Source organism: Ammospiza caudacuta, chromosome 16, assembly GCF_027887145.1.
Source record: "Ammospiza caudacuta isolate bAmmCau1 chromosome 16, bAmmCau1.pri, whole genome shotgun sequence".
In the NCBI taxonomy this organism is placed as follows: domain Eukaryota; kingdom Metazoa; phylum Chordata; class Aves; order Passeriformes; family Passerellidae; genus Ammospiza; species Ammospiza caudacuta.
In genome coordinates, this window is record NC_080608.1 from 13863620 (window position 1) to 13888566 (window position 24947).

At 44.3% G+C, this 24947-nt stretch overlaps 1 protein-coding gene across 8 annotated transcripts in view; it reads left to right on the forward strand.

Moving 5' to 3' along the window:
• Positions 1-24947, forward strand: part of SGCD (sarcoglycan delta) — a 306728-nt gene that overhangs the window by 156043 nt on the left and 125738 nt on the right. The window contains exon 1 of one of the 8 annotated variants that reach the window (XM_058815055.1): positions 20372-20483. The exons of the other annotated variants lie outside the window; for them this stretch is intronic. The gene's annotated coding sequence lies outside the window, so the exon portion shown is untranslated. Of the gene's footprint in view, positions 1-20371; positions 20484-24947 lie in introns of those variants that run through there. 8 annotated transcript variants of the gene reach the window in all.

Consider the following 24947-nt stretch of genomic DNA (forward strand, 5'->3'; position numbering starts at 1 on the left):
TTCCTCTCTAGGGAGCAGAGAAGGTGATTTAACCCTTGTGAGCTCTGTGGAGAGCTGCCCTGGCATCACTCCTGGCACCAGCGGGATGTTAGGTCTGATCCCTGTGTCAGCACTGCCTAAAATTTGCAGGGAGGGGAGAGAAAAACCCCAAAGTCCAATCAGCAAAGCTCCCAGACTTGTTTCTAGCAGTGCTCCAAGCTGTCTGCAGCATCCTCCTCGTCTGGAAAAGGTCCCAGCACATGCAGGGTCCCCTGGCACTGCAGGTGATCTGCCCAGTCAGCAGTGCAGCCATCATCACCCCAGGGCTTTGTCACAGGCTGTGACAGGGCTGCTCACCCCTGTGGGGTTCCTGAGTCCTTCAGTGAAGAGAGAATGGGATGGGAGGAGAGAATTCTCTCCCTCTGTGCTCTGGAGTGCCAGCATTCCTTGCCTGTGAGCTGGGATCTGGCTCTGAGCTCCTGTGGGTGCCTCAGGTCTTGTTCATGCACAGTCCCTGGGCTACCTCCAACACCTCTGGAGAAGCTCTTTTCCATCCAGGAGTCTCGGGCTGTGCTCTGGTGGGTTTTGGTGGCACTGAGTTTGGCAGGGAGAAGCATCTCCAGCCCTGCTCTGCTGCCTGGCAAGCCTGCCCAGCTTGTTTCAGTGTTTGCAGTGTTGTGAAACAACTTGTGCAGGCATCTGTGCAAGTGTTATGTGTATAGCAGCTGATGTGGTTTCCAAATGAGTATAAAAATTCCTAAGAACAGAAATGCTTATCATAAGGCAAGAAATAAGTGTGGTAGGTGATAGTTTATAGTGATACCTCCTTGATGGAGTGGTCTGCAGCCTTTCCTGGGGCATGGGCATGTGCTACTGAAGGAACAAACCTCACATTTAGGATCAGGCTTTGCTTTTCTTTAATGTTTTGGTGGAAACTTCTTGATTTCCCCTGGCTACTGGTAGCACTAAGAGCTCTTACAGGCAAAGTACAGGTCCTTAATAGCTATATTTCCTAAAACTTTGCTGTGCAAATTCAATAAATAATTCATGAAGTGACTAAGGCTGACAGAACTTTCTCCTGTGCTTGCAGTGGTTCAGACATCACTTTTATCTTTTCTAAGTCCTAATGTATAGCTGGTGACTTCACTACTTCACAGGGAGCCAAACTGCTGGGAATTCAGGGCTTGGATGCTTAAGCAAAAATTATAACCAACATAATCAGGCTGTGATTGAGGCAGGGAGGTGCAGTGATGGGGGAGATGCAGAATCACATCTGTGTGTGGCCAGGGAGAAGCACTGCAGCTGGAATCAGGCTGTGAGCAGTGCCCCATCCACTGAGGTGTCCCTGCTGGGGTGTTTGTCCCTCTGGCAGGTGGGGTGGAGGCAGCAGGGATTTCCAGCTGCTCATTCCCCCTGTGGAGATGAAGCAGTTCCACTGTCACAGTAGAGCAGCCAGGAGAAGTGTGCAGAGAAGTTGGATGGAGGGAAAGTTGTCCTTTAAAACTCTGCATTCCATAAGGAAATGGGGAATTTAACAACACTGCTTGAACCTGCCAGGTACATGTATTTATTTCTGTCCACACTGAAGCGTTTCTAATAATGAAAAAGTGAATATTGTACTGAAGTTGTGTTTCAGAAAAGCAGGTAAGTCCTAGAGGATGGGTCTCTCACAGGGCTTGTTAGTATTTGCTGTTCCCCTGAAAACCTCAAAGGAGGCATATGCCAAGCTGAAAAGAGAGCAGAGCTTTTCAGTTCCCTTTCAAGTGCTGGCTGGAGGGGGAACCACAAGGACTTTGCTCTTATGTTGACTGCTGTAATGATGTGCTGTACTATTGAATTTCCAGGTCTAACTGATGTGGATCAATTATTTGAGTTTGATGGGCCACCTGCTTGGGAAACTTCTGTAGTGTTTATAAAAGAGCTGGCAGTGCTCTCCTGGCAGGAGATACTTTTGTGTTCTCTCCTGTGGAAGTGCTGTCCAGGTTGAATTATAAAATGAAGCAATGCCATGCTGGCATTGGGATGTTACTTGGGTTTTCAAGTTCCACAGTAGGACTTCCTCAGTGTGTAGTGCAGGACAGATAATTAGCCTAAAGTATGAGCCAAAACTTGAGACCAATTAAATGTTGCACATAAAAGCTGCTTTGTGTGAGAAACCCTCGAGTCTGTGTCGGCACAGGGTGAGTGCATTGCAGGGTGGCACCCAGAGATTGTGGGTGGTGCTGGCAGCTGTGACAATTGTGGTTTGGGAATAACCCAGGCAGCTTTTATCAACACATTTCCCATGGAAATTACCATTCCTGCTGCTCAGCAGCAAAACAGCCACTCCTGCTCCTGCTGCTCCTGTCCAGGTGTGTGCCTGACATGTGCAGAAAGGGGATGTGCAGCACAATCCTTTTCTTAACAATGTGAGGATTTTGGGTCTGGTCAGTTATACCTGTGTCGTCAGTGAAATGAGCACTGTGGAATTGTTCTTACACAGGTTTGAATTTTTTAATTCTGTGATTTTTTGGTTTGTTTGTTTTGGGTTTTTTTTTGTTTTTTTTTTTAATTCTGTGTTTAATAGCTGGGGCAGAATTTCTTACAGCTGCCCAACATGTGAGGCATCTGTAGTTTGTCCCAGCACTGAAATTCTTCAGCAGTTTTCTTGCTGTGACAAGAATTTGGTCACTCTTTCCCCACTGAGTATTTCTGACCACAGCATACGAATATTTGAAATACTTTATTTAGAAACATCTGGCTGCTTTAACCAAAAGAGAGATTTCTTTAGGAGTAGGTTAATGAATTTAAAAAAGGCTATTAGTTGTTATGGTTTTAGTTTACTTGTAAGAAAATAGTCTTAAAGTATACAGTTATCTTTTCTGAGTGTGCCTGCTTTGTTCTTCCTGTTCTTTAAGCATTCTATGATGTTAAATACTGAATTTTGATTCACCTTATGACTGAAGGACTCCCTTTTCAGAATATCTTTCTGCACAAGGTGCAGTTACCGGTGTGTGAAAATCCTTGAATTTTTAAGTTTTCTCATTGAGATCTTTGTGCTCTTGAACTTCCAGCATATGTAGACCAGACTCCTTTAAAATGCAGAAATGAAAATATTTCAAATTTTTTTTTTTAATTTTTTTTTTTTTTTTTTAGTTTGTTCAACTTGAAAGAAATTGAAGAAGGGTATATAATGTATATATTGCTGGCTATTTGTAATTTTCCTGGAGGAGTAAAAGAATGTAAGCAGATTCCATTTTGGCTGTTAAATCAGTGGAGCCCTGTAACCACGTTTAGTGTTCCTGACATTTCATCAGAGCGCTGATTTGGCAGCTCCTGACATTTGGATCAGTGACTGAACTTGTTTCCCTGTTGATAGCAAGTCATCTGCAGTTAGAGCCAAACATGGCTCCTAGACCTGACAGATCTTCCTTTGCCTTGAAAATAAATCCTAACATTGCAAGGTCATTTGAGAGCTCTCACTGGAAAAAAGCTCCTGCTGTTAACCCTTATCTGGGTCAGTCCTTCTTTACATTTCCATGGTCTTTACTGGAGGATCAGAAAGTGCTTTATAAATATTAGATAGCATTAGATAATCTTTCTGCTGAGTTTGATAAAGCAGCATTTCCTTCATTCCATGCTTTAGGCTCGGAGTAGTTAAGTGACTTGCCCAAAGGTAGAGCTGTGGATAAAATTTATGCTGATACCAGGTTGGCCTTTCTGTGCTGTGGTATTTTGTTCAAAGGGTACCTTAAGTGCCTCTACTGATTCAAGTGAAAATAGATATAATATACTTTATAAACAAGTTCAGGAGCTGACAGGAGGGAAAGAGAATTATTATTTAAACAGAGGAGAGCACATTATTATTTTGCAGAATAAAGCAAAAGGGGTAAGAACACCTGGCTGCTCCCCTTGCCTCCCCAACACTGGACTGAATGCAGGCATGAGCAGGTCCTGGTTAGGTATGGACATTAAGGGATGCTATAAATCCTTTTTGCAGCACCCAGGGGTGTAGTCCTAATCCAGGCACACATCTCAGGCATTTGTGGAGAGCCTGAGGAGTGGCATTTCATAGTTACACTACTAAACTCTTTTTTGGTTTGTTTTTGGGTGGTTTTTTTGATACAGAGGCAGGAAAAGATCCTGTAAAATCTGGCTTTATTGATCATGTGATTCTGATCTCACATATCTATACAACAGTCATATTCTATGTACTCTGTTCTTCTGGCTTCACCTTAATCAGCCTCCTTATTGATGCTTGATTGGCAATTTAGTGATGTGGGATGGAATTCAGCTCAGCACGGGATTGTCAACCTGGAGTGAATGGCTGCTCTCATTGTGGATGTATTTTTTCTGGAATATATCACTTTTGCATCAGTGATTCTCCACATGACCTCCTTGCTTTTGATTTCCTATTTGCAATATCAGCTTTTTCAGACAAAATCAATGATGAGCGGTATAATTAATTTTTACATGTTTTAATTAAGTTTTCAGCTGCTCCAATGCTTTTCATTATCTTAGCATGATCTCTTGCTGCTACCAAACATTACAATGAAAAAAAAACCTGTTGATTAAATAAATTATTATTTAAAAAGTCCCCTGCAAGTTGTCAAAGTAATTAAAGCTCAGTGATGCAAAGTGAATATAATACCTACTGCACAAAGAAATGTCAGGTAGAGCAAGGTATTTAGAAGGTCTTAGGAAAGTAAAACCAGCTTGGGGCAGGTTCTGTCAACTCTGCAGTGGTTTGTGTGGTACCTTATCATCCTTCTGACATCTGGTGCCATTTGTGTTATCCCATCATGAGGCTGAAGGAGCCCTTGATGCCTCCAGGAGCTGAATTTGCGACTTGAGCAGAGATCACCATTTTTAATACGGGATGATACAGAAAGGTTTGAGTTCTTGACAACTTCTGAAACTCCACTGTGCAGGAAAAAAATACAATATTTAACCTGCTACTAGATGGGAAAGAAATTGATGGTACCTTGTCTCTCAGGGGTTTATTTTTAGAGGAATTCATCTTACTCTATTTCACTGGTAAATTAATCTGTTCATTGGGTTCTTGGGTAGAAGACAGACATTGCTTGGCTGTTGCCTGCTTAATTATACCCTGTAATTTTGATTGACAGTGGAATATGCATTGAAAAGCAGCTGGAAGTGTCTGTGAGCTGGTTTAGAAACTGGTGAGGAATCTCTGCCTCCTGCAGAAGCTGCTTGCTGTGCTAACCTGGCCAAGGGAGAGGCTGGTGGATGGCTGGGGCAAAAGCAAGCAGCCACCACTCTGTTCTGAGCAGTCAGAAATTAAATGTTTAAAGTGTGCCACAGCTATTTCAGCAAGCACTGGGCTTCCTCTCAGAACCTGAGGGTTGAGCATGAAGAGCTTGTGTTTCTGTGTAAGGCATTAATTGGGATTTCTCTCTGCTGGAGTGCCTGGGAGGATGCTTTTGCTGGGTTAAATTGAGATTCTTAGAGTGTGTTTGGCTTTTATGTGTGGCTTCTAGAACTGATTCTCAGTAGTTCAGTAAATTGTGTGAGACTCCAAGTCATGAAGGTAAAGGTACTTTCAGGGACTTTGAGGGGGGTAAAATGTGAGAATGGGGGGGAAAATGGAATGAATTTAGTTAAAAGCTGTGAGCTATAAAAGAAAAATACTAAACATTAATTGTTGGTGTGTGAAGTTTGAAGCTATTAAAATGGCTGGGAGACAGTTTGTGCAGGGCTGAGCTGGTGCAGATATGTGGGGTTTGCCTGGTCTTCATCCCCCATTTCTCTGTCCACGATGTTCTGCTGCTGCTGCATCACTCTTCCTCCTCTTGATCACACCAGTGTTGTGGGGGAGAAGGAGGATGAAGAGACTGTCAGAACGGTTTTCATTTTTGCCAGCAGCCTCCATTTCCTGATTCTGGGAGTTTCATCCCAGGACAGCCTCCCCAGGGGTGAAAGGAGGGCATTTTGGCATTTTTGCATTATTCCCTGTTTGCCAAGGAGCTGTGAGTCAGTGATGGTGAGAGAACAGCAGATGGAAATGGAAGGCTGGGGACAGCACTAGTGTGTCACTATAGGACACGAAAGAACACAAGCTCACACTGCTGTTCTCAAGGTGAAGAAAAAAGGGAAGTTTATTTTCTGACTCCAACATTTATAGTTTTCTAAAAGTGACAGTGGATTGGAGGGTGACAGTGACACCTCTCCCATGACACTGTTCAAACTAAGAGTTTATCAACTCTCTCTTCCTCCATAAAGGGATGCAAAACAATGAGTTATTTACAGAAAGTGTGTGAGAAAGTTTACTCCGAGAATGTCAACATCAGAAGGTTTAGAAAATTTTAAAAAAACAGGGTGACACTAGTGCATGTCCTCAGCTGAGCAGACTTGCCCAGGCCAAGGTCCTACAGGCAGTGATCCCTTCTTTGGTCAGCATTATCCCAAGGTTTGTTGCCAAAAGGGAACTGGAGAGGGAGTGCGTGTCCATTTGTTGGGATGCTGCCATCAGGTCTGGTGACAGCAGCAGGGAAAGGAGAATGTGGGCCATGGGGACAGCCCTGGGACAGTTCCATGAGGTGCTCTTTGCTGCCAGATCACAGCTCCAGCTCTGACTGCAGCTCTCCTTTTCACAGCTTTTACATGGGCATGAAATGCCATACAAAATAAGCAGGATTCTCCATTCAAAACAAGGAGTGTGGCTTACCAAGTGATTTAAAGAACTGTTCTTTCAGAAATGTCTGTGCAACATGACTTGACTGATTTACCTTATAATGGCTCAAAGCCAGGAACATAATGAAATTGTGAGCAGAAGAAATTATTCTAGTGCTTTTTCCCTTTTGCTATCTGCTGATTTATTGGAAATGCCTTTCATTCAAATAACTGTCCCCTTAACCCACATGCTGCCAGAACCCTGGGAAAGAAAAGCAAAGCAAAACAGAGGCAGTGACTGCTCTGGAAGAGAGGAGAGCCAACAAGCTTAAGCATTGTTGCACTGTGTGTTTGCAGTTTTGGAGAGGCAGAGGGAAAAAAAAAAGTTTATGGTTTCAAGTGTAATTGTTACTCTGGGAAGCTGGGAGCTTAAAAGCCAATGGATAGCTAATAAAAATTTTGTGATGGCATGTCTCAGCTCTTCTGACATGGGCTGTTTAAATCCTGGACTTCCATTACAATAATACTGAGATATTCCTTCCTGATATTGATTCTCTGCCCAGGTTGGGGCTGCCTGTGCATCCTCTCTCTGTGGTTCAGGAATGTTTGGTCTGGATCTTCATGGCTGAATTTCCTCTTTGTGCACTGCCAGCTAACTCCAGTTTGCTGCATTTCCTCTCACCTTGAATCAACAGCAGCTCCTGGAACTGCTGACAAGGAAAACAGTCAGTCCTAGGGATTTTCTTAATCTGGACCAGGAGAAGGAAGTTTCATCCACAAGTAACCTTTGGTAGCAGAGTTTATGGGTCTGCCAGTGTTTTTATCTTCATCAGTGCTCCCTAGGGGAAGCAGGTAACATTTTGAGCAAAAGTTTTGGGCAAATGCTGGTTGAAAGGCATTTGGAGCAGTGGGACAGGACACACGCTGGTGTGGCCTTGTGGTGCCTCATGGCTGTGATCTCACACAGAAAAAGGGCGGGAGGAGGAGAGGAACTGGGAGCTGGCAGGGAGGCTTGGCTGTGAAAATTCCTTCCAGCCCTTCCTGTGAGAGACAGAAAATAAATTGCTGCTATTGAACATTTTATTTGCACTCACAGAATATTCATCCAAGGAGCAAAGAAAGCACCAGAGGAGTGTGATGAGGGCTCCTTTTTTCTTAGCAACCCAGTAGGAAATAATGCCAGAATCAGACACGGTGGAAGGTTTCTGACAACATGGAAATTCCTCTTTGTGCACTGCCAGCTGACTCCAGTTCAGTGCAATTCCTCTCACCTTGAATCAACAGCAGCTCCCAGAACTGCTGCAATTTCTTAATCAGTGGCTATTCAGCATGACTTCATAAGTGAAACTTGACATTGTAGGCACAGACCAAGAGGAGCAACTAAAAAGCTTTTGTTTCTGCCCTTCTGGAAGAATAGAAAGAGACAAATACTGGCAGAATTTCTGGGCAGTGCCTCTGTTGGTATCTGTAAATTCTTCTCTAAACTGGGGAGTTCTTTTAAGGGATTAAAAAAAAGGGGTAAATTTAATGCAAAGAGATGTTGTTGCTCTGAATACATTTAAACAGAAAATTAGATTCTTTCCAATTGTCAGAATTTCTGGAATATTTTCCTGAAGAGATATTAGGGACTGAAAGTCTAACAAATCTCATTAGTTTGGGTAAGTTTAGGTGGAAGTTTGGGGTAAGTAAGTTTAGGAAGAAATGAGGTTTTGTCTGAAAGAACAAACACATGTATAGATGATATTCCTTTTGAAATGGAAGTGTTCTTGAGCCTTTCAAAATGCTTCAGGTCCACGTTGGTTTTAGATGTGGCTTTATCTATCTCCCACTTTCTGCATCAGCAGATGGACACTGTGTCCATGCCGTGGCAGTGGCAGATTTTGCACCTGTATCTGTTTTTCAGTTTTGAGTCTGAACAGGCTGTTTATTTCTGGTGGATCTCCAAAAGGAACATTGATGGATACTGGTAAAACCCAGGCTTTGGGTTAGAAAAGAACATCCTCAGTGGAGGTGGAAAACTTTCTCCTAGGAAAGCAAATGTGTTGTTAAAGTTTGGCACAACTCCTTGGGGTGCTGTTTGGAGCTGGCTGTAAATCTGCCATGTGGGACTAGAAGAGAAGTAAAAACCCCTTTACAGTGATCAGGCAGCCCTTGGAAACTCCACATCCAGGTAAAGATTGAGATTAAATTGTCAGTGTAACCACTTGTAAAGCTCTTTGAGTTTTACTCACTGATCAAGACAATCAGGGCAGGCTGAAGAGGCCCTGAGACAATGTGGAATTTGACACAAAATAAGGGGGTTTTTCATTGCATAAGAGAATATCAGCTTTCAGGAGAAAAATAACAACAGTTCAAAGTTGTGTAGCTGAATATTGTGCCTCAAAGTTGTGTTGGAAGGGGAATTTCAAAGATTATTCTGCAGCCTTGCCAATTAAAATAAATGATAAATGTTTGCATTCATGGATGCCCTGGAGTCCTTTCTCTAAGAGAGAAAGAAAAGGTAGAACAAGGTTTGGAATTCAGGACTTGCTAAGAAAATAAAGACCTGGGGCTGTGCAGAAGTACTCACTTAATCCCTGTTGTATTTGTTGTTTCTTTGACACTTCTCTCTGTTACTTCCACTGATGTCTGGTAGATGGCATTAGCGTATAACAAATTTCTGAACTTCTCTTCTTATTGGAGGGGGTTTATTTTTCATCCATTTTACAGATAATGCTGTCTCTTTCTGGCTAAGCAGTTTTAAAGCATTTTTTCCCCCTCAGTGTTTCAGTTATGATTTGACTAAATACTTATATTATTCAACATGCTTTTTTTTCCTCCTCCTTGTGCCATATAATTATTATTTCTTCTAGAGGGCATCAATCACTGAGAAAGAAAAACTTGATATTTTCAGCTATGAATTTAGGAGCTCTGTTATATTGTGCACTGTTGATATGCACAACCATATTTATTTCATATTCTCGGTTTAGAAAGGGGGGATGGTGATCTAAAGGGAGAAGGAAAATGTCTCACACAGAGAGAAAAAATGCAGATACAAAGAGTAGTAAATAGAGGTGCTTACATATAGGGTTGAAGACATATTTGACTGCTTTGCAGAGGAAGAAGCTCCATAAATATCTTTTGTCTTTTTTAGTCCACATAAGCATTTTTAGCTAATTTTGTGTGTTCCAAGAAAATTAATAGACTTCCAGGACAAGGGGCCATTTTGCGTAGGAAAAGAGTCAGTCCTGGGGATTTCCTTAATCTGGACCAGGAGAGGAAGTCTCATCCACAAGTTTCATCCACAAGTTTGATTGTGGATTTTCATTCACATCCATCCATAACCTTTGGCAACAGGGCTTATGTGTCTGCCCGTGGTTTTATCTTCATCAGTCCTCCCTGAGGAAGACTTTTTTGTGCTGAGATGTACATATCTATCCTTGCTTTTAGAATCAAGAAGCAGGTAACATTTTGAGCAGAAGTTTTGGCTAAATGCTGGTTGAAAGACATTTGGAGCAATGGGACATTGCTTTTTTTCCCCCCCACATTCTCACCACCATAGAAATAAGACTTATTTCCTTCATAAATAACCAGAAGAGTTTTTCATAAATAGCAGAAGGGAGAAGTGGAGTGCTGGGGAACAGTTTTGTGGGCACAGTAATGATTTTAAGCAATCCTCAAGAGGTGTCTGTTTATGAAGATGATCCTTTGCAGATCAGATGTGCTTGATAGCAAAGAACTAAAAAATGATAGAGATATCTTTGAGGTTAATTTTCTATAAAGACTATAGAAATGCAAAACATGCTAAGCACCAGGTTTTATTCAATCTATCTAATTATGAGCAACTAATCAGCATAATTTTCCTGCATTTTCAACCACACTTCCTTGAGATTGAAGTATTTTAGGCAATTATGAAGAAATGCCAACACCTAATTGTGACAAATTCTATCTTTAAGGAATCCTTGGAGTTTTCTTTATATAGAAATGCAAATAATTGGGGACAGACAGGGCTAAGCACTCTCTAGGTGCTGGTGTAAGAGGCGCTTTTGTGGCGCAGACTCACTGCAGTGAGTAAAGAGCTGAACACAGGTAGCCAGTTTTTTTTCTTCTCTTTTTAATACCTCCTAAAACATGTTGGTTTAGAGGTGTTTCAGGACCTGCAAGCATTCCTTGCTTCAAAGCACAAGGCCAGCTTCTGCATCCAGTGGATGAGGGAAGTGTGTGGGTGCATTTCTGTCCTTTTGCTTGCAATAACCTGTAACTTCCAGCATTAAGGTGTCATTTAAGTGGACACCACCACTCTGGAAGGAAGATGGACCAATTTCCCATGGGGATCACCATCTGACACGTGCTGTCCTGCTGCAGCACAGCCACAGGCTTTTGCAGGTGGAGGTGTCCTTGCTGGGGTTTCTGTGCTGTGTTATTTCCCCTCTCTCCCATCCCATCTTTATGGTGGTCTTTGCTATTATTTGCAGGCAGGTTGTCTTACAGCTGTTATTGCACCTTTCCTCTGTCATCTCTCCCAATAACTGAAACAGTGCTGATTGTGGGCTGCTCTCCAGTACAGAAGTAGCATGTTGTTGTCATGTGGAGCATTAAAATTCATGGACTGTAGCCTGTTTCTTGCACTTTCTGGACAGGCCTGTTAACCTTTGAGGATTTGCTGTTCAGATCTTGCTGTACAATAATAAAAACAGGGAAGTGAGAAGGAGCCCTGCTGGGAGAAGGTTTATGTGTTGGCATGATGAACCCATAAAACTCAGTGACTGTTCCAGACCGTGCTCCCAACACGTGTTCTGTTGCCCCAGCTGCTCCCATTCCAGCCCAGGAACCACCTGAGGCATTGAGGCTACAGGAGAGGCTCAGGCTGTGCTGCAGGCACATCAGTTTAAACTCCATGTGGCAGCCAGGATGGAGACTGTGCCACCATGCTAAGCTGCTCCCAGATTTGTGTGAGGATGATGATGATAAATAGCTGCAGGGTGAGAGGGGGAGGCTTTCCTCAGCAGCACTGATGTGAACACAGCCCAGTGCTGCTCCTGCCAGATGCTCTGGATCTGAGAAACAGTTGTTGCAGGATTCACATCTAACCCCACTGCTGCAATGCATTTTTTGTGACTTAAAGATCACACTTCTTAAATGCATGTGTTTATTTTCACAGACAGCTGAGGGTAAATGCTCTGCATTGATTTCTCTTGTGCTGGTCTCCAGTAAGGTGAAGAGTTACAAAAACACCCAGCTATTGATTAGAACTGTTGAATCACAGAAGATCCACAAGGATATCGAGGTCCAGCTCCTGTCCCTGCACAGGACAATCCCAACAAATCCCACCCTCTGCTGGAGAGTGCTGTGCAAACACTCCTGGAGCTCTGGCAGCCTTGGGGCTGTGCTCATCCCTGGGGAGCCTGGGCAGTGCCAGCACCCTCTGGGGGAAGGACCTTGCCCTCATCTCCACCCTGAATCTCCCCTGGCACCGCTCCAGCCCTTCCCTGGGTGCTGTCGCTGTCACACAGGGCAGGGATCAGAGCTGTCCCTCAGGAAGAGCTGCACTCCCTGGTGAGGTCTGACCTCAGTCTCCTCCTCTCCAAGCTGACCAAACCTCAAATCAGCTGCTTCTCATAGGGCTTCACCTCTAGATCCTCATCTCTGCATTTGGAATTGGGATTTGTAGGAAAGGGATTTAGTTTTTCACTTTGCATGTTTCCTGCTTTTGTGGAGGGGGAGTTTACCAGTTTGAGCATGTCCCCGACCCACAGAAATGGAGAAGGCAGGACAGATCTGGAAAATGAGAATAAGACACAAGGGCACTTAAAAAAAAAAGGCAGCAGAAGCAAAAAAAATTTTAAATTAACAGTTAGCAACTTCATAAACTACCATTGTAAATATAGCTCTGAGTGAGGCATAACATGAAAACTCTTCTACTCTTTGAGAAGCCTCCACATAAACTTTTGTTATAACCTGGGGAGAAATGTGGGCAGGTAAAATCCCTCACTTTTTTGGAACATCTCTCTTACCTCCCTGACAGCTACTTTGCCCAAAAACAAAGTCTGGATGAAAGGCAAAAAACACCTCTCTCTCCTTTTCTCTCCTTGCCCTCTCTCCCATTGTGATTCTTACTGGATAATACCAAGAAATCCAGGAAGGTATTTTTAGCCTGCGGGAATGGAGAATTTAGGGCAGAAATGATGTTGACATTAATCACAGCAGTGATGAAATTCCACTTCAAAATACACGAATGTAGCAAGGTTTTCCCTGTGTCCTACTCATGAAAAGAAGATCCTGTTGCTGCCAAACCACAGGATGTTTTGCTTATGCAGAGGAGTCACAAAATGAGCCTCTCATTTTTCTGACATGTGGAAATGAGTATTGCAAGAGGAACTTCATTGCATTCCTCTACTTCTGCAGTGAATATTATCCCTGATGGTGGGGGCTGCTGGGTCACTGTGCTCACAAGGAATCCAACACCAGAGCTGTGAGGTTGTAGGACAAAGAGACAAAGCCAGAACCAAATTGTATTCTGGCTCTCTGGAGGAAGGGACAGGACATTTGATTATTTCTTCTGTACGCTGAAGGGAACAAACATTGTTACAGGCACTTCTGCATTATTCTTAGGGTCACAGAGAGATTTGGGAGCAGCAGCAGCCCTCTGACATTGCAATGAGGGTTAAACCTCACCAACTGCTGAATCAGATAAACGTTTGGAAGAGGAGAGCAGAGCAAGTGCAAATGGTCTCAGCAACTCTCTTGGATGTTGCAACCTTTACTGATGCTGTTGAACACACAGGAAATCCTCCTAGCACAGGCTCCAAAACCTGCTTAGGTATAGGAGAGCACAAGGAATCCTCTCAGAAACTGAGAGGTAATAGCTACAGAAATAAAGGGATTCCCTAATTAAATGCCTTTTTACCCTTTGTGATGTCCTGCCAATGACTGAAGCAGAGATACTGAGATGGAGGGGCCCTTGAGTGTATCCCTGTAGAGAAATCCAGGTCTGGAATTTTTGCACAATGGCCTTTTCATGATTTCTGGAGTACACATCCTCACCAAGATGCCTCTGCCCTACTGAGTTCTCTGGCAAAGGTCAGGTGTAATTACTGACATACAAGCATGCATTTATTTCTCAAGCCATTGCATCTTTTTTCTTTCCTTGTGACACAATCTCAGTGTAGCTTAATTTTCTAAGGAATTAGCTTTTTAGACCTTTCCCAGTGTTCTTTGTTGAAACTTAAAATATGTGAGTGTGTGTGTTTGTTTATATATCAGCACAATCATTCTTTAATGTGCTACAGCTCCAAGTGTCTGCATTCTGTCAGGAGCTGCTCTATGAACAGCACGTGCCTTAGCACCTCTTGCAGAATACAAGCAGAGGGAAAGAATTTGCAAAATTTAGCCAAAGATTGCTCACTATTTTGGTTACCAGATCTGTTGTCTCCTTGCTGCTTGTCCCAGAGTGGGTGCTGTACATAAAGTTTTAGAATCACGGAATGGTTTGGGTTGGGAGGGTCCTTTAGAGGTTATCTGAGCCAAGCCCCCTGCAACGGCAGGGACATCTTCAACTACATCAGATTGGCCAAAATCCTGTCCAGAATGGGTGGAGGGACCTCTCTGGGCAGCATGTTCTTGTACTTCACCACCCTCATTGTAAAAAATGTCTTCAGCTGTGTCTAGTGTGATCTGGATAGTTTTAGCCTGATGCTGTCACAGGAGGAGGAGGAGGGCAGGAGTTCTCCTTTGGTCAGATATTATGGATGAAGGTCCCTGCTGCCCATCTCAGGAGTGTCACAGCATCATGCAGAAGTGTTGCTGTCCAGAATGACACCCCAGAGCTCGTTAAAACAGATGGCTCTGTCCTGGGCTGACAGGCCGCCTCGTTAGTGTTCTGCAAGAGTCCTGCTAATTGCTTGGAGAAAATACAGAGCTGCTGCCCACGGAAATTGTTCTGTGGAGCCAAATTTGGGAGCATTGGGTGGCGCTAAACTTTGTGATATAATCGGATACCTAAGTGTAAGTACAAGCAGAGCTTCTTTCTTGACAGAATAAAAATAGTCTGGGTTGGAAAGGGAAAGGCTGTGATGAGCACAGGCTGCTGAACAGCTCTGCCTGACCAGAAACTGCTCTGCATCAAATCTAAGAGTGGCACATCCATACTCAGAAACTCTCCACTACAACAGGCCTAGCAGAGAAACCGAAATGCTCCCCCAGAAGATGATTATTGCAGGCTGAGGTGACTGTGTGTCGTGGTCAGGGCACACATCGAAGCAAAGCTCCGAGAGCAGCTCTGTGCCTTGAACCTAATTTCTGAAAGAACAGAGCCTGAGGCTGCTCAGATAAGAGTAATGAATTTGGATACTGTTAAGACTTTAATAGTAGAACAATTATTGGCCTTGCCAACTGAATATTTGCTCTTATATCTGTATGGAATTAATCTTTGCAGTGGGTTTTTTTTTCCCCCCTTGCATTTCTTATGCCAGAGGAGTAGAAGCCAGGGACATGGCACATCTTTTTGCCTGGTGACACCCATCCTGCTCCCTTGTAGTGCTGCAAATGGAGAGACCCTATTGTTTGTAAATGAAGACCTTTCTGAATATTGGTAAATAACCTCTGGATGGGAAGTATGACACATGCTGGCTGGAAGAACAGGGCTCTGTAATGGTAATATTGCCTTGAAATTACAGCCCATGTAGTTTGAGAATTATTCAGGATAATTACATTAATGTTGCCAGAGAAATGAAAAGGAACACTTTCCATTCTACCTATTAACAAGCTCTGCTGGCCTTAAATTATTTCTGAGAAGAGCCTGAAAGTGGCTGAAATCATCAAAATAATTATGAAGCAGCAGTTGGGGTAGAGGGGTGGGCTGGGTGAGGTCCTGGCTGTGGCTTTTTTTGGCTGACAGGTGAACACTGTGCAGCTTTTGTGGGGAAAGGAGCACGGCACAGAGCTTTAGGGTTGGGAACGCTGCAGGCTGCAAATGGGCTCAGGGAGTCTGCAGGTTTGGACCCTAAGGAGAAAAGGGAGAAAAGAGCCTTGGGAGTGAGCTGCTCTCAGTGTAGGTGTTGCACATCAATGTGTGCACAGGGGAGCATGAGCCTGCTGCTGTTCTGGTGTGCTGGGTACCTCCATCCTCCCGCCCTCCCTTGCTGACAGCTCTCCTGAGCCTGTGCAGGGGAAGGTGCCTTTGGTGATGACTTTTTGCCACTTTGATCCTTGTCTCATAGCAGCAGCAGAGATGTGGATGTTTCTGAACTCCAGACCCTGAGCAGCAGCTCTCTGAGCCTGGCCTCTCATGAAAGCTCAGTCCCTCTCTTGAGCTCCTCTTGTGTTTTTGGCCTTGTGCAAGCAGCACTGACTCCTGCCCTGACCTGCTGCTGCCCAGCCCACCTGTAACATTACTATGAAAACAGGACTTTTTCTTGTGTTTCCTTTGATTTGTTTATGTTGTTGCACTGTTTGCGAAGTCTGGGATGAATAGAAAAGGAAAATTTAGTACTCAGATCTAAATAATTCAGTGTCATGGGTATCAGGGTCTCCAGGGCCACCTCTGCTGATCCTGAGTTTCTCATCTGTATGAAATTTAGCGCATCCTTGGAACTCCTGTCTACAAGAGCAGCTCTGTCCCTCTTTCTCTTTAGTCTCCAAGAATTAACAGATCTTGCATCTCATGACCAGTCCTATATTTATCCTTCTTTCTAAGAAATAGCCTTATTTATCTCCTGTGAAGAAACTGGAGCAGTGGGTGGGGGTGTAGGGGGATGCAGGCCCTGCAGGTCTGTTCCAGCTCACAGCCATGTTCAAACACACACACACACAACACACACATTTCATTTTCTCCCATTTCCTTTGCACTTGTCCAACAAGTCCATCTCAGCCCTGTGTGATTGCTTGATGACCTGTGTGCCTTCAGCACTCCCAGCACTTAAAAAGGGTTTTGCTCACTGCCATCAAATCAGAATCACTCCCTGCACACACAGGGAAGGGTTTTCTCCCTTCACTGCAGCATTCCACCCCTACAGCAACCCCCTCGTCTCATGGCATTGCCCTCCATCCTCTCTGCATGCTCAGGGCTGGGTGAATCCATCAGCAATGCCCAGAGCTGCCTCTCCTCAGCTTGCTGCTCCTGACCCAAAATAGTTAACTTTCTAATCCATCAGCTCCCTTCATTCTGCATTTAAGGAGATGGAGCTGAAATGAGTCTTGGCTTTTCCCTTTGCACACAGGTACTCCAGAGAGCTCTTAAAAGGCTTCAAGGCTGAGGGTGATTTAAAATAATCATAATTTGGCAGATGATTTCTTTCAGTTGAGACATTAAAAATATTTAAACATTTATATTTTTTCTATTGTGATACTTTGAGAGATTTAATGGATTTTAAAAGAAATAATTTGGAGGGAAAGCTCAAACCAAGGAATTCCTTAATTATTTCAGATAATAAAACTTTCATTTTGACTTCTTCTTCCACTCCAGGTGCACCCACACCTGCGTTTACATGCTGATTCTTTCTGCATATTTGGTTTGCCCTGAATTTTTTAGGAAGGTTTGGGGAATGCTTGAGAGAGTTCCTGGAAATCTGCACAGCATGAAAATCTCAAGTTTCATTTTTTATGTAAATAGATATTATTTGTTAAATGAAATTAATTATGAATATTGATAATTCAGCAGTAAATATTAGATAAATTCCAGCTGCTTCTAGAACATGCTGTCAAAAGTGAGGGCAGGTATAAATGGTAGAGAAGGAACTTTGCTTCCTGTCTTTTGTAGGTCTCTTCATAGTGTGGAAATTCATGGATCCAGGTGGGTTGGATCTCCTGCACAAAATGGAAGTCCCTATGTGTTGCAGTCTCCAGCTGCAAAGATACTGAAGCTTTGAGGGGGGTTAATTTGTTTTCATCTTCCCAAAGAGCTCTAGTAGTTTTTTTTAATCCTCATAACCCTGCCAGTTCTGAGGAATAATAGCAGTTACACAGATAGTTATGTCGACATCAACTTAAGGTTTATGCTTGCAAGGTTCATATATTTTTGGTCGTGCTGGCACTAATACAAATGATAGCTCAATAACAGAAAAATAGAACAGTCCCGGAGCCACAGTTCTGATGCTTGAAGTGTCTTTAAACCCTGCACCCAAATGAGAAGGAGATAAAAACAACCCACTCAAAGTGGCTTAGCTTGAAGGAGCATTTTATGTGTTACTTGATGACAAAATAGTGAGGCATTAATGCAGTTTACAGTAAGACACCCCTGAAGTTATCAGTGAGGTTGGTGTGATGCCTGACAGATTTAATGTAAATATTTATAGACTTGGCCTACTAATTATGCCAGTGGAAAAAATGCAGTATTAATGCTGTCACCTCCCCATGTCTCTACCTGCCAGCCTGCTGCTAGCTCGCATAAATATTCTGAAGATAGAAAGTACATCACATAAACAGAAGAGATCATTTAGATTTTTAATAAGGGATTAAGTTATCTCCTGCAGCAGTTTCCAGCCTGTGGGCCACGGATGTATGGGAGGCCTGGGGACTATCCCCAGGGAAAAATGACAAGTTAAGAGGGGGTTTTGTAAGGTGTGGAGGAATCTCTCTCTGTGAAATGATTACAGGGCTATGCACCACCTCTGTCAAATATTTAGGGGTCTGCACAGCGAGAAAAATGTGAAACCCACTGATTTACTGTATTTATGTAAAGAACTGGGTAATCTCAAAGTGCTGTACTGCCATGTTTTAAATGATTGGACTAATGATCCTGCCAGAGCCAGGCTGCCATAAAAAGTCCTGGACCACAAAGCACTAAAGCATGTGCTTAACTCAAAACACACGGTGAGCCACTGAAGTTACTGCCTGCCCCATCCAGAGCTGCTTTGCTGAATAAAGACCACAGGGAAATTTGAGACAGAAGGCACGGGCTGCTATCATCTTGCAAACAGCTCTGCAGATGCCTGATTGTCTTGTACAACTGAAAATCTAATTATGTGAATCTGCAGTTCATATTTTTCTGTTTCAGCTTGTTTATACCCAGAGACTTTGGTACAGGCGCCTTTGGTTTCAGCTGTTGCTGGTTGCCAACCCAGAGAGGATTGCCATGGCTGTGGTAGTTTGTGGAGGGGACTCTGAGCTGCACAGACAGTTCTTGTGATCTGTGATCCAGATGTCTGCTCTGGCACAAGCTGACTCCTCACAAGCTGTGCAAATAGATGTGAAATGCCACCACCAGTGGTTGTGTGTGTGCTCACCTTTTGTTTGTAAGTCTTGCAAACTGAGGCAGGATGACTGTGTGGTTTCATCCTATCTTCTGCAGAACAGCATCCTAGTCTGGATCCATCCCCACTGATTTTCAGTCCAGGCTGCCCACATCTGTCCTGTGCATGAGGGCAGCACTGCTGACCCCTGTGTGGCTCTGGCAGGAATAGGGAAACAGCATTTTGGCAGCAGGGCAGAGTGCAGGCAAGAGCCAGGCATGGTGTGGCCACAGCAGCTTGGGTGGATGAACTGCAGGCTTTCCATCCCACGTGGGTTTTGTAAGATCTCACTGCTGATGGGTGAAAGGCAGATCTCCCATTCCTGTGGGTGAATGAGTCTTTGCCATGGACTGAAGGCACAGCCCGTGGAAGGCAGCAGATTTCCTCTGCCTTCAGACAGTGCTGGATCAGAGCTCTCTTTACTTCTAATCTCCACAGCCTTTATCCCTTGTAAACACTTCACCTGCCCACCACACCTCTGCAAACCACAGAGCAGAATAACCCCAAAGAAGTGGAGTGCACGGTTTGAAAAGGAGCATTAGGAGGGAAAAATCTCTCTCTCTCTCTTTAAACTGTCTCTTTTCTATATTGTTACCTTGACAACTCTGCTGCTGTGTTTCATCTTTGGTGGGACTTAGCCGTGGTGGAATAAGGGGGACATCCATGTGTGCTTCCACATCTACTCCAGCTCTGCCTGCCAGGCACATGCCAGGCACGGGGCATCCCCAGCTTGCTGCCCTGACCCATGGTGCTGCCTGGAAATGATTACAGATTTTAAGAACTGGGACCCGTTCTGATTCAAGGTATAACATTATATCTTCTATTTCTTTTCCTTAAGCCAATGCCAGAGCGGTGTTAATGTTCTTTAAAAAGAAATGCAAGGTGCTTAAAATATTTTGGGTTATAAAGGTTAGGACAGCTGGAAAGCAGAGAGGGATGAAAGTACTCAAAAATAGTTGTATTATTTTTAGTATAAGCAGATACAGGAGTATGTGTCAAGATTAGGATACAGTTCTGATGTGCTGAACTGAGTCTAGAGATGCTAAAAATATGCTTTCTTTTCTCATAGTTTTAGAAGAGACAGAGGCAAAGGTAAGGGGAGAGTAGTGGTGAACTGAAATTTTATCCCCTGTGCTTCCTTGCTTGCTGGGATTTGGCAAAGCTGGCTGTTCACCTGAGTGCCCATGGCAAAGCACAGGAGGCAGGGTGAGGTGTTATCAGTGGGAATGGGATCCCTCCCACCCCATTTTTCCTTCTCCCAAAGAAAATCTCCACCAACATAATCCCTTTATTGCTTTTAACTGAGATGGCAGGGCAGGCAGGCTCCGGGGCTGGGTGCAGACGGGGGTGTCTGTGTCTGAATGTGTGCAGGGAGAAGGGGGCTTTTAATGCAAAACACATGTGTTTTCAATTGCTCGCTGGAGCCAGCCCAGTAGCTGTAACTTGGCCTGACAAAGCCCTATTGAAGTACAGACAGTGTGGTTTCAAAGCAGTTAGAAAAAGAACGGGAATGCTGTTCAGGAAATTCTTCAGGCATGGGCAGGGACTTGGCTGCAGTTCTGCTGTTGGAAAATCTGACAGGGGCAGCTCATGAGCACAGGCCAGGCCTCGTGCTGCTCTGAAGGCTGAGCTGCATCTTCCCCAGGCTCCTGCACCCTCCGGGCGTTCATCCATCCCAAGGGAGAGGTAAGAGCTGCCCTGCTCCGTCCCAGCGCCGCATGGATTCGCCTCCTTTTGTGCCTCTGCAAAGGGGCTCCTTGCTTTCACACTGCTGCTTAGAGCAGAAAAAAGAGTCAAGAATGGGGAGTTGTGGCATATTTGCGAAGGGTTGGGAGCAGTCTGAGGCTGGGTGGTGGTTTCTGGCTAAATTTGTGCCGATAGTAAAGCTGCAGGCAAAGCGACGCCCGCACCGCGTCTCTGCCTGAGGGAATGCTGCACCCAAATATTCCCCAACTTTTTCATTTTGGGGAGTAAGTGTGTGTATAACCTGGAGCTGCTGAAAGGTTGGCTCTGGACCATGTGCCAGTCAGATATTTGGATGAAAAATGCGACTCAGTTACAGTAAATACGTTTATAAGTGCGTTGTATTGTAGTTGTTTAATGAGTTGAAAGCATGTTTGTCTGGGGGTTGTTTGCCAATTCCTGGTACAGCGAGCTTATGAAGAGAGGCAGCAACTCAGTAATAATCACTGCCTTGTGATTTGTCTGCATATTTTTTTTTCCTGTATCTTAAAAAGCATGAGCAAACTGCAACAGACAGCACGGTCAGAAGCCACGCAGAGAAGATTAGGAGGGAAAACATTATTTTGGGGCTGTTGTATCTGTAACTTCTCTTCCGATTTGCGTTTCTTTCCCCAAATAACTGAAGAAACATTTATGATGAAAAGCTCGCTCCCTCTTTAGGGACCTGCCAGATCCAGGCAATGTTCTCTCATCCTTTTAGTTGCAGCATTAAAGCTTGTCTTGCCTTTGCAGAGATATCAGCACCTTATATGGCAGGCTTGGGCTCGGGATTCGGGAGCGCGCGTTCGTCAAGGGATGGAGGTGTCAGGAGGAGTCTGCCTCGCCTCACAAACTTCCTTGCCTCTGCCTTGGGTTTTCAGAGCAATGTTATTTGACGTGTTGAAAATTCTTTCTTAGCTGTGTTTTATGGTGGTGGTGGTGTTTTTTATTTCCTTTCAACAAGGAATGAATTAAGGGTATCCGGTGATACGATGGGACGGTGCTAAGAATCTCTGACTGGTTCATGGGAGCAGACACATGCTTTGCTTTGCCTGCATCCAGCAGGGCTCAAGCAGTCACTCATTTTGGCACCCCAAAAATTCAGGGACAAGGGGCAACAGATCCGAAATGTGGCAGGACCAGAGCTTTCTCCCTGTAATTCTGCTGAAGTGGGTTGAGTTTTTAGGAGCCAAGTGAAGACTGTGTGGGTTTGGAGTGCAGGCACAGGAGACATGGATGTACTCTGGCTTCTGGAGGCTGATGGGGGGGCAAAAGGAATGAGAGGAAGGACAAAGATGAGTTGTGAAAGGGGGAGGCATATGAGGGAAATAAAGAGGCTTGATAACCTCAAAATTTGCTTTGCATAAAATACACCTGCAGTGAAAACGCTGTGTTAAAGGAAGGTCTTACATGATCTGGAACTTCTTGAGCCTTCACAGGCTGCCATCTTACCCTGCAGACTTGGATCTCTATTGCTTTTCTCAGCAGCTGTTAGTCTAGGCAAGCAGTCAGTCTATTATCTTCTTCACTGCTAGCTATAAGCTTATTGTTAAAAAAACTAAACAAAATTCAAGTTCTTACCTCTGATCATGTAGCATGCCACCTCCCAAATGTGATTGTCAGCTTTGAAGAGCCAGAGATGTGCAGAGGCTGGAATGTGTCCACCTTAGCCAGTGGCAGCCAGGGCCATGGGAGCTGGTGTTTCCTCCCTGCCTTTGGCAGCTCCTCCTGAGCCTCCTCAGTGCCCTTTGTGCAGCTCCACCTGGGTCAAGCATTCAAGCTTTGAATCCAGGAGGACTGAAGAATGTGTGCGTGTGTGGGCAGAGTGCAGACAGCCTCTTGATTTTGGAAGCAGACAGATAGGAGAGCCATTAGCACACCCCAATATGTGTTTCCCCTCTCCTGGTCCTTCCCAGCAGCAAACCAGAAAGAGAGTGAGTCAGTGCAAAAGAACAAATGGATTAGCACAGAAGGCACATCATGTGGAGGGAAGATGGAAGATGCAGGAGAACAAGTTTTAACTTGTGGGAGCAGGAGCACTGCAGAGACTGCACTCTGGATCCTGGCACATGCTCAAGCCCACAGTTCTCAATTTGTGCCGTGCTGATTGGGTTCCAGCCGTATAAATCCATATTATGATCCTGCTTTGCACATTCCTACAAGCCATATCTCTTTTGGTGCTGTGGGGTGAGAGTGTGTTGGGGCAGGAGTCTGCAAAGTGTCACCTCCTGTGGCTTGCTTTCTGATTGGAGCTCAGCTGATGAAATCCCTCTTGCTGTTCCCACAGCCTCCTGCAGTCACACCTGCTGCTGGCTATTTTGGTGCAGTTCTCATGTTTGTGCGTCCTGCTTTGAGGCACTCTGGTGGGAAAGAGCTTTTCTAAACTTGGCACCCATGGACAGGGGCTGTGAGTGCTTCACATCATCTGAGTGCTGCAAAGGAAGCAGGGTGTGAATGCAGCAGAGCTGGTGTGGTGTTTGCATGCATGCAGCGTGAATTTTTTACCACAAATTGTGGGGCATTTTGTGAAAGACATTCTCTGTTGACTAGCTTGATACATAAAAGGACTCACTGCAGAGACTCTATTTTCCTTGCTAGCTTTCCATTTCCTTCTTAATTTTGAAAGAAAGTATTGAGACAAGCTGACTATCAAGGAAAATGTGTAAAATTTAAAAGAGGCTGTCATAAATAAAAAAGTAGACATGTTTCTGTCCTTCCCAGAGAAGAGAAGCAATAGTGACATCACATCGCTCACAGATTCTTTCAGCATAATAAAATATCACTTTTGGCTTAGGAAATACAATTCAGAGATGGAGCTGCCTGTTATTTTCGTTTGTTCTGGCAAATTCTAATAGGTTTAGAGTTTTTCTTTGAGTGCTCTTTGAATGCAGAGAAGGGACAGGACAGTCCCATTGTTCAGCTTTTGGTTGAGTCCATCTGCTCCAAGCTATTGGTTTATAAGCTGAGGTTCTTGCAGTGCACTTATCCTCAAGCACATTTGTTGTGGAAGTGCTGCCAGCCCAAACAGCTGGGGAAATTACAAGAGCTTTCAAGATGTTAGAGGTGGGGAGCAGCCTGAGGGGTCTGAATGAGATGCATTACCAGGATGTGAATCCCCAAGGTCTCCCCAGATGCCTGTGCTGAGTCCATTTTCCACAAGATGCAAGAGGAAAGAAAGGTGTTTTCCATGGGCAGAGTGTGCCCTGATGGACTACAGATCATAAAAAGCTTGCTGATGTGCTTATGTTTGCTAGAATCAGGCCAGATGTTTGAGTAACACTACATGTGTTGTACCCCACTGAAAGAGACTGCTCGTAAAAGAAAAGAACATTCCTTAGGATGTTTCCTTTTACTTTCTGTCTCTCTGGCCATGTATCAGCAGTGATACTTGAGAAATGGGCATTGAGTGATAATGGTGGTCCCAACTCAGGGAAGAGCTGCTCCTCATAGGGAGGGACAGGCACTGTTGGCAGAAATAGAGGGACAAGCAGAAAGCAAAGATTTAAGCTTTGGGCACACCAATAACAGTCACAGAGAGTGAATTCATGGCTTAGATGGTCCTGGAGAAAAGTGCAATGAGATTTAATTATCCCAGCAAGTATTTCATCCCATGGGCTGTTCCCCAATACTCAGCCCTTGCTGGCCATGCTACAAGTGAGAAGTCATTTTCCAAAGCCTGATTCTTTTTATGGAGACCCAGGTTGTGGGTCTCCGACCCATGTGAATGGACATAAATCAGTTTTGGGTCATGCTGCTGGTGGATTAATTCACCTGGGGGTGTCAAACTTGAGAGACTTTTATGGGTAGTGGTGACAGAAAATGTCTTGTTGATAGATGGCTCAAAATACTCTTCTTCACACCAGATTTTGTTCTCAGTCACACTCCAGAAATGTCTGTTCTTTTGAACCTGGTGGATACTGTGCACTTAAAAGCCAGAGAAATTAAAGAGGATGAATCTGCAGAGCATTTACAGCCAGTGAATACAATGCCTTCCAGTGATATGGCAGAGAGCACCTCTGAAGGTTTTTAGGGCTTTTTTTCCCCCTTATTTCAGCCCAAAAGAAAAGGGTTTTGTTTCAGAAAACAAAGAGAAAGAGAAGAGGATGTTGGTGATATGGACACAGAGAGAGGGCAGGTATGGGAGATGTAGGTCCAAGACCTGAGGGAATTTGAGCCCCTCTCTCATCTCTGGAAATGTGTTCCCATCACCGTGTTCCAGGTCAGCCTGGGGTCAGATGCTGCTGGTTTTTCTGATGAGGCTGTTACACCTCACTTATAGGCAGCCAGGCTGGCAGGGGAGATACTGTGTTGGCTGTGCAAGGCTCAGGGCCATTCCTGCAGCAATGAGCTGATCCATGAGCTCCAGGACACTTGCAGCAGCAAATTTCAATAGGGCCCATAAGATAGAAGCTGCCTTCCCAGACAGCA